Consider the following 17702-nt stretch of genomic DNA (forward strand, 5'->3'; position numbering starts at 1 on the left):
GAAGTGAACTCAAAAGTATTTTTCTCTATTAATTGAGATAAAGCATTTGATTTTTCTCTTTTAATCTGTTAATGTGATGTTTTCCATTGAAGTTTTCCAATGTTGAACTATCTTTGCTTTCTTGAGTTAAATTTACTTGATCAAATGTATTTTTAAAAATATACTGTTGATTCACTAAATTTTTATTTGGATTTTTTTGCATCTACATTTCTTAAGTGAAATGGGTATAAATTTTCATTTGTTATAGCTGTCTGTTTGGTTTTAGAATCAAGATTATGCTAGCCTCGTACATAAAATAGACTATCATTCTTTTTCTAATAACTGGAATCAATTGGATAAGGTAGTTTGTTTCTTGGAAATTTGGTAGAATTCACTAATAAGTCATACTGAGGTATTTTCCTTGGAATTTTTTCACTTCACATATGTTTTTCAATTTATTAGCATATTGTTCATAATACTCTCATTTAAAGAAATTTGTTACATTGTCTTCCCTTTTTCATTCTGTAGCTTGTGTATTTGCCTCTTTTCCCTTTTTTCCCTGATCAGTCTTGTCAAAGATGTATTAACATTTAGGAATGAAATTGGGTCATTTGTAGAGACATGGATGGACCTAGAGAGTGTAATACAGAGTGAGTTAAGTCAGAAAGAGAAAAGCAAATATCATATAATAATACATATATGTGGAATCTAGGAAAATGGTATAGATGATCTTATTTGCAAAGCAGAAATAGAGACACAGACGTAGAGAACAAATGTATGGATCCCAATGGGGAAAGGTGTGCAGTGGGAGGAATTGGGAGACTGGGAGTGACACATATACATTATTGATACTATGTATAAAATAGACAACTCTTGGGAACATAATCTATAGCACAGGGAACTCTACCTAAATGGGAGGGAAGTCCAAAAGGGATGGGATATCTGTATGTATACGGCTGATTCATTTTGTTGTGCAGTGGAGGCTAACACAACATTGTAAAGCAACCATATTCCAATAAAAATTAATTTAAGAAGATCTATTAACCTTTTTAAATAAGTAAATTCTAGTTTTGTTCGTCTTTTCTGTTGTTTTTTTTTTTTGGTGTGTGTGTGTATGTGGGGGGGGGCAATTCTCTGCTTTTTAATTTCTGTCCGTTGTATTCCTTGTTTCTCTGTTCTTTTGCTTTCTTCATTGCATTGAATGCTTAACTAGTTTATCAATGTTTCTTCTTTAATGATAAGTGTACTTAAAGGTATAAATTTCTTCTTAGTTCTGCTTTAGCTCTGCCCCACAAATTTTCATTTGTTGTGTTTTTATTATTATTCACTTCTAAATATTTATTAATTTTATTTATGATTTCCTTTTAACCCAAGGTTAATTTAATAATATGCTATTTTGTTTCCAAACATATGCTAACTTTGCCTATTTTTTTGTTATTAATTTCTAATGTCGTTGTGTCATGGTTGGAGAATGTAGACTGTATGATATTGAACCTTTAGAATTTATTGAGGCTTCCTTTACAGCCATTATCATGATGTCTTTTTAGAAATGTTCTATTAGTTGTCTTGAATGACTTTATGTTCTTCATTTGTTGGATATAGTGTTCTCTGTATATCTAATAGCTTGAACTTTGTAGTTGTACTGTGCAAGTATACTGTATCTCTATTCATTTTTGTTTTTTATTTTTGTATGCTTGATCTATCAATTCCTACTAAAGTGTTAAAGTATCCAAGTGTTTCTTTTCTCTCTGCAGCTCTGCTACAAGCAAGTACATCAAGCCAGATGTATTTTGAAACTTCTTATAAGATGCATATATATTTATGATAAATATATTTTCTTGTCCTGTTGTTCTTTGTCTCTTGATTCTATTTTGTCAGATATTAAATCTACTCAAGCTTTGTTCACATTTGTCTAGTATATCTTTTCTATCTTTTTATTTTCAACTTATTTACATCTCTTTATTTTAGGTATAATCTTCTAGACTGAATATTGTTGAGTATTTGTTTTAATTCAGTCTGTAAGTCTGTCTTTTAACTGGTAAGTTTAATTTGTGTACATTTTTTATTTCTCTTATATTGGGACTTATTTCTGGCATTTAATTTTATGCTTTCCATTTATGGTACTCTTTTTGGTTTTTTGTTTGTTTGTTTGCTTGCTTCTTTTTTTTCATTCCTACTTTCCACTGGATAGATCAAGTTTTCTCCTGCTTTTTAGAAAATTATATACTCTACTTTCTTGCCCTTTAACTTAAGATCTAATCTCACGTTATTTACACCTATTGATTTTTCCACATACAGTAACTGCCACTTCCCTCTAACAGGATTAGTACCTCAGCAGGCTCTTATGTCCTATTTATCTTCCACACACTTCTACCCCATCATAGTAACATCATCTAGAATTTTAATCCTTCTTAGAATCCACGTTTCCCTCTCACTTTTATAGTTTCTTCAGGGCTGATTTAGGAAAAGGAAACACAGATCATACCAGTTTGCCACTTTGACAGGACCTAGAAAGCCTCAAAGAAGTTTTATAGCAAATTAACAGCATTTATCTTGCTTTGAATTACACCACTTTAATCACAGGTGGTGAGTTGATAACTTAATCAGTGTTTTTCTCCCCCCTCATATAACAGGTAGAAAATGTGAAATTACTGGATCATTATGTAGGTAAGAAACCAGCTAATGGGAGTCTATATCTTACTGCAACCCACCTGATCTATGTGGAGGCTTCTGGTGCAGCCCGAAAAGAGACATGGGTATGTTCATGAGACGAAATATCAAAGGGTCTGGAAGAGTTATGTATACATGCTTTCTAAAATGGTTAAATTTCAGTTAACAGTTAAATTGCTGTAAAACCTTTTCTTTAAAGAATCTATTCTGGGGGGGGTCTTTTCAGAGATTGAATCATATGATTTCTCGTCCCTCAAGTTGTTGACTATAGTCATCTTAAGCTACATGGGACTTTTCCTCAATATTTTTAGGTAAAGTAGTATCTGCTCATTTTCTGAGCTTACTTGGTAAGCATCCCGAAGTAATTTAAAGCCTTGCTACCCATAAAATGTGGTCCAAAAACCAAGAACATGTGTATCGCCTGGGAGCTTGTTAAAAATGCAGAATCTCAGGCCTCAGATTTTAAATTTCTAAAGTGCTCTCAGGTGATGCTGGTGGCACATGGACTACATTTTGGGTATCAATAATTTAGACCAACACTCTGACCTAAGACAGGGTGGTGTGTGTGTGTGTGTGTGTGTGTGTGTGTGTGTGTGTGTGTGTGTGTTTTGTTATACCTTTAAACAATGTTGTCTAATTAGTTTAGCACCGCTAATGTTACTTTATGCCTACCTCATCCTAAAGTAGGACCATTTAATCTTAATCATTAGCCAGACTTATTCTTAGTCCTCTGTAACAAGTAAAACATGCTTCTGGTATATGGCATAGCATAGTGATTAAGATCACAGACTCTAGAGCCAGTCTGCTTAAGGTGAAATCCCAGCTTCAACATTTACTACCTTTGTAACCTTGGGCAAGTTATTTAACTTATCTGAGGCTCACTTCCCTCATCTATAAAACAGAGGAAATAATACCTGGCTATGGAATAAAAAAGTTAACGTTGTAAATGCTTAAAACAGTGTTTGGCACATGATAGATACGATTATATAAGTATAAAATGAATTAAACAGAATATACATTTGAAAGAAGCATTTTAATACTTCCTTTTTAAAAACACCATGAGCTTTCCCCATATGACATTGTATCTTGTTCACTTTGGTATGATGAAAGGAATGAGAAAAGAGGGATCAGGAGAGTTCATTCTAGCTAGACTCAGTCGTGCACTAACTGGCTATGTGACCTTGGGTAAGTTACTCTTGCTCTCTGGGCTTCAGTTTCCTCATATGTAAAATGAGGTTGTTAGATTATATAATTAGTAAGGACTCTTCCATTTCTAACAGTTTGGGAACCAGTTCTTTAGTACTGTACCATGAGACTTTCCCCTTTCTACCTGCATTTACAGACAGCACATGTCTCCAGATTTGTTTCTACTGGATATTATTTCAAACCTAATGGACTAGATCAGGAAGGGAGAACTTATGTTAATTATTTCTATATGTCAAGGGAGGCATATTTACCCAATTAGTACTATTAATGAAGCTCTTTCCATCCTTAGTCTGCTTCACTTTCCGCCTCTTTCCAATTCACCAGTTTTTGCCTGGCACCTGATCTCGATGATCACTGTTTTACTACCCAAACACAGGTCTCCCATATTGATCAACAGGGCTTTGATTTTCTTGAAATTTGATACATTAATTCCTGTTACATTATCAGTAGTTTTTATGACCCTTCAAAACTGCCATAACAGGAATTGAGTTTGACAGAATAGTTAAGACAGAAATTAAGATGGAAAATTCCTTCTCAGAATATGTGAATAGTCCCTACATCTACCCCATTCTTAGATGATGGATATGATTGAAAGATTTTCAGGAAGAGATTTCTTTTCCAAATAAATGGGAGCTGGGGCATAGACTGTGTGAGATGGAAGAAAAGAAAAGACAATGATGATCGGAAGGCCATTCCAGGCACAGGACAGGGAGTCCAGAGAATGAAAAGAGTACATTCAGGCTCTAGTTGTAGGAAACATCAGAGACACAGATAGGAGGAGAACATCAAAGACTAAAATGTAAAACCATGATCCCATGGCTTTTTGAAATTATAAAGAGAGACTTGTATTATTTGTATACAGTTTCTTGTACCGGTTACCTTTCCATGCATTTCTTTTTTGCTGGCATCAGCATGAGCAGGAATGATGAGACTAAAAATTTAATAATCCTTCATTTTTTAAAAAATCTGAATTATTAACCTGTACTCCCATGGGGAACAACTTTATTAACTGCAGTACGGTGCTTATGTATAGTTCCTTTAGTCCTTAGTCTTACAGTCTCCACTCATTCCCTTAGTCACTTAGGTAAAAATTTCCCCCATTTCATTCTTTGCTTTACTGTCACTAGAGTCTAAAATGTGGAAGAGATATTTTCCCTGTAATATTTCTAGTTAAATCCTAATTCCAGGACTAGAGTTTAGAATTTCTAGAGAAATAATCCTGAACAAAGTTAGACTGCCATGGTTCAAATCCTGTTTGTGCCACTTTTTGGCTGTGTGGCCTCTGATGAAGAGTTCACTTCTCAGAGCTTTGCTTTCTTCATTCCTGAAATGGGATGATTATACGTCAAAAGTGTTGTTACAGGGATTAAATAGTTAATGATTATGGACTACCTCATGAGCAGTAAAGCACAATACCAATTATTAATCATTTTAATTAGTAATTTGTTAGAACAAAAGGAAGTTCTATTTTCCTCTCTGACAATCATTCTACTATGATTTTTAAACTCCACCACAGCATGCTAGAAGCCATTTGTTCTGAGCCAGTTCACCACAATTGCCCCGTAAATCTCTTAACCTTATATCCCTAAGGAGAAGTAAGTTTTATAATATCGTAATTTGCTTTTCATTGCTTTACCACTATTTACTTCCATTTAAAAGAAACCCAGTTGTACCTTACAAAGGATGGTTGTAGGCTGTAGATGTGATCACATCTCTGGCCATGCTGTTACTGTTACTGAGAGTCAGGCACACTGAGAGTGATAGATCTAGTGCATGTCTGTGAATTATTTTGGTTCTTTTCTGTTTTGTAGATTGCACTGCATCATATTGCCACTGTGGAGAAGTTGTCCATCACTAGCCTGGGTTGTCCCCTGATCCTCCGCTGTAAGAACTTCCGGGTGGCCCACTTTGTTTTAGAATCTGACGTTGTGTGCCATGAGGTTTACATTTCACTGTTAAAGCTTTCTCAGCTAGGTCGTTATGATAGTATTTTTTATCTAAAACCATTGTAATTTTTCTCCCAGAATGGCATAATGGAAAGATCATTGGTTATGGAGTTAAATAGAGCAGAGTTTGAATCTGGGTTTTGCCTCTTACAGTTCCATGATATTTGGACAAGATACATAACCTTTGAACTCAGCTTCCTTACCTGTAAAAATAATGATAGTATAAGGTCCCTGTGGTGGTTGTTTTGAGGTTTAAATGCATGTGTGCATTTTTACTCTGTACTTGGTATATAGTAGATGTTTAACAGCTGTTATTTCCTTCACTTTCCCTCTTTCCTCTTAAGTATCAACTTGTAAATTTTTCAACACTTCAGGAAGTAAGACTGCTTTGGAGCAAAATTTGTTTACTGTTGTCCTGCAAGATTTATGTTTGGCCTATTGTTCCTACCCCTACTTTTAGTTCCAACTAGCAAACTAGGGAAGTTTATCAGAGTCCTTAATGCAGTTATCCCTGCTTCCTCCAGCCTCACCCTCTCATCTTCCAGCCCCAACTCCAGGTTGCTAACCCATCAGCCTCCTCTGATTTTAGTCTGTGGACTAATGTCCTAGTCTGTGGATTAAAATTACATTTCCCTCCCCATTTTCTTCTACCCTTTTCCCAGAACAATTTCTCAGAATTTGCTGGTGCTCTATTGACAGAGGCTATCTGTTAGCTGGCCCAACACTTTGTAAAAGGCTCTGGAAGACTCCATCCATCTCTGGAAAAGTTACTGCCACATAAGTTGGTCAAATGAGTTATTGATTACGTGTTGAACTTTGTGAAGGGAGGAAGTGGGGTTGACCGGAAGAAGAGAAGAAATGGCCATTTATCAGCCAGAATCAGGTATTGACCTGAAGAGTAGAATGCAAGAACACTGTTAATGTTTTGCAGTATGTTACAACAAACAGTGCAATTGGGACATTGAAGTTCTGTTAAAAACTTATGGTAAGGACCACTTTCTTAGCATGTGAAACCTGGAAGCTTGAGTTCAGTCCATTATCCAACAATTCACAGGAAACCAGGCAGAATGTTCCTGCTTTGTATTGGTATCATATAAATTTAAATATTTTTAAAAGAAGACTCTGAAGCAACATTTCAGTTCTTATGCCTTGTATACAAATAAAAGCAACCTTGTACACAAACTATTGTCCTTTTCAGGGGCTGTTGACAAACATTCCCTTAGAGAGAAGAAAATCTAGGCTCTTTTGCACTATTTGGTATTAAGTTTCACTCATTATTACTTTGTTTTCATGCCTATCTTTCTTCTCTAGAATTACATGAAGATCTGTATGCTTTTTCTTACAATCCAAAATCCTCAAAAGAGATGAGGGAAAATGGATTGAAGCTGATTGACCCAATATCAGACTTTGGACGTATGGGAGTTCCCAACAGGTACTGGACCATAACAGACGCCAACAGAAACTATGAGGTAATTTTTTCATTGTTACTTTCTTTTGGTTCATTTAATTAAAACAGAAGAATACCAGCAAACAAATTTTTTAAAAAAGGGAAAAAACAACTCATGTTCTCTCCTTTTCATTCAACATTCAGCAATTCAACAAGCTTTTATTAAATAACTAGTGCACTCAAAACACCGAGTCAGAGTTCTCATAGTCTAAAGCATAGGGAGCATAGATGAAGAATATGGAAATCAGACTGGGAAGCCAGAAACAGCCTTATTCATTGGGTAATAGCCTGGAGAAGGAATTCTATCCTAACTTACGCAGGGAGAGAAGGAAAGAGGTCAGTAAGTGAACTCAGATCATGAAAGGCTTCGTGGCTAGACTGAAGAATTTGAACATTATCCTGAAGAGAGCAACCACAAAAGTATTTATTTTAAGCTGGAAAGGGCTGTAAGTATATTTTTATTTTAGAAAGATGACATTGGTTTTGGTATGGAGAATTGGTTTGCTGGAGCTAAGAATGCAGGAGAATGATATGAGAAGTGATGAGAACCTGAACTAAGGCAATGACTGTGGATGGAGAGGAGGAGATGGTTTTAAGAGATATTTAGGTGGTAGAATTAAAAGAACCTGGTGACACATTAATGTGGTTGGGAGAAAGAGGGAGAAGTTTAGTATGCATCCCAGGTTTCCTGGTTTCTGGCTTAGGTGACCCAAGTGGTTATGGATATGTTAGCAAGATAAGGAGCATAAGAAGAAGGACAGACAGTGTCTTCAGTTTTAGATTGAATACAAGGTGATTAAAGACATATCAGGTATTTGATATCAAGCATTTGAGTCTAGGTCTCAAGAAAGAGCTCTGAGCCAAATATAGAAGTTTGGGAATGTGTTGGGGGTCCCCAAGACCATCCCTCAAGCGCATTGATTCAGTAGGAGGACTCTCAGGACCTGGCATATAGTCATACTTGTGAGTGTGATTTATTACAGTGAAAGGATAGAAAGCAAAATCAGCAAAGGGAAAAGGGGTGAAGTCTGGAGAAAACCAGGCACAAGCTTCAGAGTCCTCTCCCAGTGGAGTCACATAGGACATGCTTTAACTCCTCTAGCAACAACTTGTGACAACATGTGAAAAGTGTTGTTTATTAGAGAAGCTCATTGGAGAATCAGTGCCAGGATTTTTACTGGGGGCTGGTCACATAAGCACTCTGCTTGGTGTATACCAAAGTTCTAGATGCTCACAAGGAAAGCAAGTATTTAGCATAAGCCAAATTGTTTGTACAGTTTAGGCACAGTGAGTCACTTTTATCAGTTATGGAATGGAGGGAACCTTTCCAAAATTCAAGCTCACAGGCATCAGCCAAGGGGCAACCTTGCAAGTTGGCCTTTCCAAGGACAGCAGTCAGGCCTGCTATGATAACTTTTCTGCATAGGGAATTTAAGTGGTATTTCTGAATTGTTGATTCTTCATTTCCAGCTTTTTACTATCATAAAAAGACAGTAAATTTAATGACTTTCTGGTATTTCAGTTTTGTTTTCTTTTAATATCTTTATTGGAGTATAATTGCTTTACAATGGTGTGTTAGTTTCTGCTTTATAACAAAGTGAATCAGCTATATTTATACATATATCCCCATATCTCCTCCCTCTTGCATCTCCCTTCCATTCTCCCTATACCACCCCTCTAGGTGGTCACAAAGCACAAGCTGATCTCCCTGTGCTATGCGGCTGCTTCCCACATAGCACATGTATGCTATGTGTAATCAATGTAATCAAATGTAATCAGTTTTACATTTGGGAGTATATGTAAGTCCATGCCACTCTCTCATTTCAACCCAGCTTAACATTCACCCTCCTGGTGGCCTCAAGTCCATTCTCTACGTCTGTGTCTTTATTCCTCTCCTGCCCCTAGGTTCTTCAGAACCTTTTTCTTTTTTTTTAGATTCCATAAATATGTGTTAGCATACGGTATTTGTTTCTCTCTTTCTGGCTTACTTCACTCTGTATGACAGACTCTAGGTCCATCCACCTCACTATAAAAAACGGAATTTCATTTCTTTTTATGGCTGAGTAATATTCCATTGTATATATGTGCCGCATCTTCTGTATCTATTCCTCTGTCGATGGACACTTAGGTTGCTTCTGTGTCTGGGCTATTGTAAATAGAGCTGCAATGAACATTGTGGTATATGACTCTTTTTGAATTAAGGGTTTCTCAGGGTATATGCTCAGTAGTGCTGCATCGTATGGTAGTTCTATTTTTAGATTTTTAAGGAACCTCCATACTGTTCACCATAGTGGCTGTATCAATTTGGATTCCCACCAACAGTGCAAGAGGGTTCCCTTTTCTCCACACCCTCTCCAGCATTTATTGTTTGTAGATTTTTTGATGATGGCCATTCTGACTGGTGTGAGGGGATACCTCATTACAGTTTTGAGTTGCATTACTCTAACAATTAGTGATGTTGAGCATCCTTTCAAGTGTTAGTTGGCAATCTGTATATATTCTTTAGAAAATGTCTATTTAGGTCTTCTGCCTATTTTTGGATTGGGTTGTTTGTTTGTTTGATATTGAGCTGCATGAGCTGCTTATATATTTTGGAGATTAATCCTTTGTCAGTTGCTCCATTTGCAAATATTTTCTTCCATTCTGAGGGTTGTCTTTTCATCTTGTTTATGGTTTACTTTGCTGTGTAAAAGCTTTTACGTTTCATTAGGTCCCATTTGTTTATTTTTGTTTTTAATTCCATTTCATTAGGAGGTGGATCAAAAAGGATGTTGCTGTGATTTATGTCATAGAGTATTCTGCCTGTTTTACTGTAAGAGTTTTATAGTGTCTGGACATACATTTAGGTATTTAATGCATTTTGAGTTTATTCTTGTGTATGGTGTCATGGAGTGATCTAATTTCATTCTTTTATGTGTAGCTGTCCAGTTTTCCGAGCACAACATATTGAAGATCCTGTATGTACTCCTTTGTATATTCATGCCTCCTTTATCAAGGATAAGGTGACCAAATGTGTGTGGGTTTATCTCTGGGATTTCTATCCTGTTCCATTGATCTCTATTTCTGTTCCTCTGCCAGTACCATACTGTCTTGATTACTGTAGCTTTGCAGTATAGCCTGAAGCCAGGGAGCCTGATTCCTTCAGCTCCGTTTTTCCTTCCCAAGATTGCTTTGGCTGTTCAGGGTCTTTTGTGTTTCCATAAAAATTGTGAAATTTTTTGTTCTACTTCTGTGAAAAATGCCATTGGTAGTTTGATGGGGATTGCATTGAATCTGTAGATGGCTTTGGGTAGTATAGTCATTTTCACAGTGTTGATTCTTCCAATCCAAGAACATGGTATATCTCTCCATCTGTATCATATTTTAGTTCTTTTATCAGTATCTTATAGTTTTCTGCATACAGGTATTTTGTCTCCTTAGGTAGGTTTATTCCTAGGTATTTTATTATTTTGGTGGAATGGTAAAGGGGAGTGTTTCCTTAGTTTCTCTTCAGATTGTTCATCATTAGTGTATAGGGGTGCAAGAGATTTCTGTGCATTAATTTTGTATCCTGCTACTTTACCAAATCCATTGATTAGCTCTAGTAGTTTTCTGGTGGCATCTTTAGGATTCTCTATGAATAGTATCATGTCATCTGCAAACAGTGACAGTTTTAATTCTTTTCCAATTTGAATTCCTTTTACTTCTTTTCCTTCTCTAAATTGCTGTGGCTAAACCTTCCAAAACTATATTGAATAATAGTGGTGAGAGTGGGCAAACTTGTCTTGTTTCTGATCTTTGTGGAAATTGTTTCAGTTTCACCATTGAGAACAGTGTTGTCTGTGGGTTTGTCATATATGGCCTTTATTATGTTGAGGTAACTTCCCTTTATGTCTACTTTCTGGAGGCCTTTTATCATAAATCGGTGTTGAATTTTGTCAAAAGCTTTTTCTGCATCTTTTGAAATGGTCATATGGTTTTTAGCCTTCAGCTTGTTAATATGGTATATCACATTGATTTATTTGCATATACTGAAGAATCCTTGTATTCCTTGTATAAACCCCACTTGATCATGGTGTATGGTCCTTTTAATGTGCTGTTGGATTCTGTTTGCTAGTATTTTGTTAAGGATTTTTGCATCTATGTTCATCAGTTATATTTGCCTGTAGTTTTCTTTCTTTGTGACATCTTTGTCTTGTTTTGGTATCAGGGTGATGCTGGCCTCGTAGAATGAGTTTGGGAGTGTTCCTCGCTCTGCTATATTTTGGAAGAGTTTGAGAAGGATAGGTGTCACCTCTTCTCTAAATGTTTGATATAATTCGCCTGTGAAGCCATCCGGTTGTGGGCTTTTTTTTTGCTGAAAGATTTTTAATCACAGTTTCAATTTCAGTGCTTCTGATTCATCTGTTTATATTTTCTGTTTCTTCCTGGTTCAGTATCAGAAGTTTGTGTTTTCTAAGAATATGTCCATTTCTTCCAGGTTGTGCATTTTATTGGCATATAGTTGCTTGTAGTAATTTCTCATGATCCTTTGTAATTCTGCAGTGTCAGTTATTACTTTTTTTCATTTCTAATTCTGTTGATTTGAGCCTTCTCACTCTTTTTCTTGGTGAGTGTAGCTAATGGTTTATCAATTTTGTTTATCTTCTCAAAGAACCAGCTTTTAGTTTTATTGATCTTTGCTATCATATTCTTCTTTTCTTTTTCAGTTATTCTGACCTTATTTTATGGTTTCTTTCTTTCTGCTAACTTTGGGTTTCTTTTGTTTTTCTTTCTCTAATTGCTTTACGTGGAATGTTAGGTTGTTTATTTGAGAATTTTCTTGTTTCTTGAAGTAGGATTGTATAGCTATAAACTTCCCTCTTATAACAGCTTTTGCTGCATCCCATAGGTTTTGGATCATCGTGTTTTCATTGTCATTAGTATCTAGATATTTTTCGATCTCCTCTTTGATATCTTCAGTGATCTCTTGGTTATTTAGTAGCACATTGTTTATCCTCCATGTGTTTGTGTTTTTTACAGTTTTTTTCCCTGTAATTGATATCCAGTCTCATAGCTAGAGATATCATAGTTGTGGTCAAAAAAGATAGTTGATACGATTTCAGTTTTCTTAAATTTACCAAGGCTTGAATTGTGACTCAAGATAGGATTCATCCTGGAGAATGTTCGTTGAGCACTTGAGAAGAAAGTGTATTCTCTTGTTTTTGGATGGAATGTCCTATAAATATGAATTAAGTGCATCTTGCTTAATGTGCCATTAAAAGCTTGTGTTTCCTTATTTATTTTCATTTTGAATAATATCTCCATTGGTGAGAATGCGGTGTTAAAGTCCTCTATTATTATTGTGTAACTATCAATTTCCCCTTTTAAGGCTGTAAGCATTTGCCTTATACATTGACGTGCTCCTATGTTGGCCTAATAAATATTTGCAATTGTTATATCTTTTTGTAGGATTGATTCTTTGATCATTATGTAGTATCCTTCTTTGTTGTAATAGTGTTTATTTTAAAATCTATTTTGTATGATATGAGAATTTCTATTCCAGCTTTCTTTTGATTTCCATTTGCATGGAATATTTTTTTCCATCCTCTCACTTTCAGTCTGTATGTGTCCCTAGGTCTGAAGTGGGTCTCTTACTGACAGGATATATACACGTCCTGTTTTTGTATCCATTCAGCCAATCTGTGTCTTTTGGTTGGAGCATTTAATCCATTTTTGTTTAAAGTATTGATCGATATTTATGTTCCTCTTACCATTTCTTAATTGCTTTGGATTTGCTATTGTAGGTGTTTTCCTTCTCTTGTCTTTTCTGCGTAGAGAAGTTCCTTTAGCGTTTGCTGTGAAGTTGGTTTGGTGGTGCTGAATTCTCTTAGCTTTTGCTTGTGTGTAAAGATCTTAATTTCTCCATTGAATGTGAATGAGATCCTTGCTGGGTAGAGTAATCTTGTTTGTAGGTTTTTCCCTTTCATCCTTTTAAATATATCCTGCCACTTCCTTCTGGCTTGCAGAGTTTCTGCTGAAAGATCAGCTGTTAAACTTATGGGAGTTCCCTTGTATGTTATTTGTCATTTCTTCAGTGATCACTTCATTATTAAGTAGTGTATTGTTTAGCCTCCATGTGTTTGTATTTTTTACAGATCTCTTCCTGTAATTGATATCTAGTCTCATGGCGTTGTGGTCGGAAAAGATACTTGATACAATTTTAATTTTCTTAAATTTACCAAGGCTTGATTTGTGACCCAAGATATGATCTATCCTGGAGAATGTTCCATGAGCACTTGAGAAAAATTTGTATTCTGTTGTTTTTGGATGGAGTGTCCTATAAATACCAATTAAGTCCACCTTGTTTAATGTATCATTTAAAGCTTGTGCTTCCTTATTTATTTTCATTTTGGGTGATCTGTCCATTGGTGAAAGTGGGGTGTTAAAGTCCCCTACTATGAATGTGTTACTGTCAATTTCCCCTTTTATGGCTGTTAGTATTTGCCTTATGTATTGAGGTGCTCCTATGTTGGGTGCATAAATATTTACAATTGTTATATCTTCTTCTTGGATCGATCCCTTGATCATTATGTAGTGTCCTTCTTTGTCTCTTGTAATAGTCCTTATTCTAAAGTCTATTTTGTCTGATATGAGAATTGCTACTCCAGCTTTCTTTTGGTTTCCATTTGCATGGAATATCTTTTTCCATGCCCTTACTTTCAGTCTGTATGTGTCTCTAGGTCTGAAGTGGGTCTCTTGTAGATAGCATATATAAGGGTCTTGTTTTTGTATCCATTCAGCCAATCTGTGTCTTTTGGTGGGAGCATTTAGTCCATTTACATTTAAGGTAATTATCGATATGTATGTTCCTATTCCCATTTTCTATATTGTTTTGGGTTCGTTATTATAGGTCTTTTCCTTCTCTTGTGTTTCTTGCCTAGAGAAGTTCCTTTCGCATTTGTTGTAAAGCTGGTTTGGTGGTGCTGAACTCTCTCAGCTTTTGCTTGTCTGTAAAGGTTTTAATTTCTCCATCAAATCTGAATGAGATCCTTGCTGGGTAGAGTAGTCTTGGTTGCAGGTTTTTCTCCTTCATCACTTTCAGTATGTCCTGCCACTCCCTTCTGGCTTGTAGGGTTTCTGCTGAGAGATCAGCTGTTAACCTTATGGGGATTCCCTTGTGTGTTATTTGTTGTTTTTCCCTTGCTGCTTTTAATATGCTTTCTTTGTATTTAATTTTTGACAGTTTGATTAATATGGCGTATTTCTCCTTGTATTTATCCTGTATGGGACTCTCTGTGCTTCCTGGACTTGATTAACTATTTCCTTTCCCATATTAGGAAAGTTTTCAACTATAATCTCTTCAAATATTATCTCAGTCCCTTTCTTTTCCTCTTCTTCTACTGGAACCCCTATAATTGGAATGTTGGTGCGTTAAATGTTGTCCCAGAGGTCTCTGAGACTGTCCTCAGTTCTTTTCATTCTTTTTTCTTTATTCTGCTCTGCAGTAGTTATTTCCACTATTTTATCTTCCAGGTCACTTATCCGTTCTTCTGCCTCAGTTATTCTGCTATTGATCCCATCTAGAGTACTTTTAATTTCATTTATTGTGTTGTTCATCGTTGCTTGTTTCATCTTTATTTCTTCTAGGTCCTTGTTAACTGTTCCTTGCATTTTGTCCATTCTACTTCCAAGATTTCGGATCATCCTTACTATCATTATTCTGAATTCTTTTTCAGGTAGACTGCCTATTTCCTCTTCATTTGTTAGGTCTGGTGCATTTTTATCTTGCTCCTTCATCTGCTGTGTGTTTTTCTGTCTTCTCATTTTGCTTATCTTACTGTGTTTGGGGTCTCCTTTTTGCAGGCTGCACGTTCGTAGTTCCCGTTGTTTTTGATGTCTGTCTCCAGTGGCTAAGGTTGTTTCAGTGGGTTGTGTAGGCTTCCTGGTGGAGGGGACTATTGCCTGTGTTGTGGTGGATGAGGCTGGATCTTGTCTCTCTAGTGGGCAGATTCACGTCTGGCTGTGTGTTTTGGGGTGTCTGTGGCCTTATTATGATTTTAGGCAGCCTCTCTGCTAATGGGTGGGGTTGTGTTCCTGTTTTGCTAGTTGTTTGGCATAGGTTGTCCAGCACTGTGGCTTGCTGGTCGTTGAGTGAAGCTGGGTGCTGGTGTTAAGATGGAGGTCTCTGGGAGATTTCCGCCGTTTAATATTATGTGGAGCTGGGAGGTCTCTTGTTGACCAGTGTCCTGAAGTTGGCTCTCCTACCTCAGAGGCAGAGCCCTGACTCCTGGCTGGAGCACCAAGAGCCTTTCATCCACACAGCTCAGAATAATAGGCAGAAAAATTAGAGACAATTAGTAGAAGTATGAGGAAAGAAAGAAGGAAAGGAGGAAAGGAAGGAAGGAAGAAAGAAGCAAAGAAGGAAAGAAGGGAGGGAGGGAGGGAGGAAGGAAGGAAGGAAGGAGGGAAAGAAGGAAAAAAGACAGAAAGAGAGAAGATACAGTAAAAATAAAATAAAGTATAATATAGTTATTGAATTAAAAAATATTTAGAGAAAAAAAGGACGGATATAACCTTAGGACAAATGTTGGAAGCAAAGCTATGCAGAGAAAATCTTACACAGAAGCATACACATACACCTTCACAAAAAGAGGTAAAGGGGGAAAATCATAAACCTTGCTCTCAGAGACCACCTCCTCAATTTGGGGTGATTCGTTGTCTAAAGGAGGGAAGGAAGGAAGGAAAGAAAGAAAGAACGAAGGTAAAGTATAATAAAGTTATTACAATTAAAATTAATTATTAAGAAAAAAAATTTTTAAAAAAAACCATGGATGGATAGAGCCCTAGGACAAATGGTGGAAGCAAGAGTATACAGACAAGATCTCACACAGAAGCATACACGTACACATTCACAAAAAGAGGAAAAGGGAAAAAAATCATAGATCTCGCTCCTAAATTCCACCTCTTCAATTTGGGATCATTCCTTGTCTATTCAGGTATTCCACAGATGCAGGGTATATCAAGTTGATTGTGGAGCTTTAATCCGCTGCGTCTGAGGCTACTGGGAGAGATTTCCCTTTCTCTTCTTTGTTCTCACAGCTCACAGGAGCTCAGCTTTGGATTTGGCCCTGCCTCTGCGTGTAGGTCGCTGGAGGGCGTCTGTTTTTTGCTCAGACAGGACGGGGTTAAAGGAGCCGCTGATTCGGGGGCTCCGGCTCACTCAGGCCGGGGGTGGGGTGGGGGGAAGGAGGGGCACTGCGTGCGGGGCAGGCCTGCGGCATCAGAGGCAGCATGACGTTTCGGCAGAGGCCGGCGTGACGTTGCACCAGCCTGAGGCCCGCCGTGTGTTCTCCTGGGGAAGTTGTCCCTGGATCCCGGGAACCTGGCAGTGGCAGGCTGCACAGGCTCCGCGGAAGAGGGGTGTGGAGAGTGACCTGTGCTCGCACTCAGGCCCCTTGGTGGCGGCAGCAGCAGCCTTAGCGTCTCCCGCCCGTCTCTGGGGTCCGCGCTTTTAGCCGCGGCTCGTGCCCGTCTCTGGGGTTTGCGCTTTTTGCCGCGGCTCACGCCCGTCTCTGGGGTTCGCGCTTTTTGCCGCGGCTCGCGCCCGTCTCTGGAGTTCCTTTAAGCAGCGCTCTTAAACCCCTCTCCTCGCGCACCAGGAAACAAAGAGGGAAGAAAAAGTCTCTTGCCTCTTCGGCAGGTGCAGGCTTTTCCCCAAACTCCCTCCCGGCTAGTCGTGGTGCACTAACCCCTTCACTTTGTTCAAGCCGCCAACCCCAGTCCTCTCCCTGCGCTCCGTCCAAAACCGAAACCTGAGCCTCAGCTCGCAGCCCCGCCCGCCCCGGCGGGTGAGCAGACAAGCCTCTCGGGCTGGTGAGTGCAGGTCGGCACCGATCCCCTGTGCGGGAATCTCCCCGCTTTGCCCTCCGCACCCGTCGCTGTGCACTACTCCGCGGTCCTGAAGCTCCCGCCTCCGCCTCCCGCAGTCTCCGCCCATGGAGGGGCTTCCTAGTGTGTGGAAACTTTTCCTCCTTCACAGCTCCTCCCACTGGTGCAGGTGCCGTCCTTATTCTTTTGTCTCTGTTTTTTCTTTTTTTCTTTTGCCCTGCCTAGGTACGTGGGGAGTTTCTTGCCTTTTGGGAGGTCTGAGGTCTTCTGCCAGCCTTCAGTAGGTGTTCTGTAGGAGTTGTTCCACGTGTAGATGTATTTCTGGTGTATCCGTGGGGAGGAAGGCGATCTCCGCGTCCTACTCTTCCACCATCTTCAAGGTCCCCCTCCCTTACTGCTTTTAACACTTTTTGTTTGTATTTCATTCTTGATGGTTTGATTAATACGTGTCTTGGCATGTTTCTCCTTGGATTTATCCTGTATAGGATTCTGCATTTCCTACACTTGATTGACTATTTCCTTTCCCGTATTAGGGAAGTTTTCAACTAAAATCTCTTCAAATATTTTCTCAGTCTCTTTCTTTTTCTCTTTTTCTTCTGAAACCC

The 17702-nt window shown here is 38.0% G+C and overlaps 1 non-coding gene across 1 annotated transcript in view; it reads left to right on the forward strand.

Moving 5' to 3' along the window:
• Positions 1 to 1398: 1398 nt before the first annotated feature.
• The window catches only part of LOC111169716 (uncharacterized), a 50205-nt gene continuing 33901 nt past the window's right edge, over positions 1399 to 17702 (forward strand). The window contains exons 1-2 of the transcript XR_016391358.1: positions 1399 to 5739; positions 7113 to 7270. This is a non-coding gene — a transcript (uncharacterized LOC111169716). The remainder of the gene's footprint in view (positions 5740 to 7112; positions 7271 to 17702) is intronic.

This window comes from Delphinapterus leucas, chromosome X, assembly GCF_059928025.1.
Source record: "Delphinapterus leucas isolate spDelLeu-1000000601 "Yukka" chromosome X, BTC_Dleu_Yukka2, whole genome shotgun sequence".
In the NCBI taxonomy this organism is placed as follows: Eukaryota; Metazoa; Chordata; class Mammalia; order Artiodactyla; family Monodontidae; genus Delphinapterus; species Delphinapterus leucas.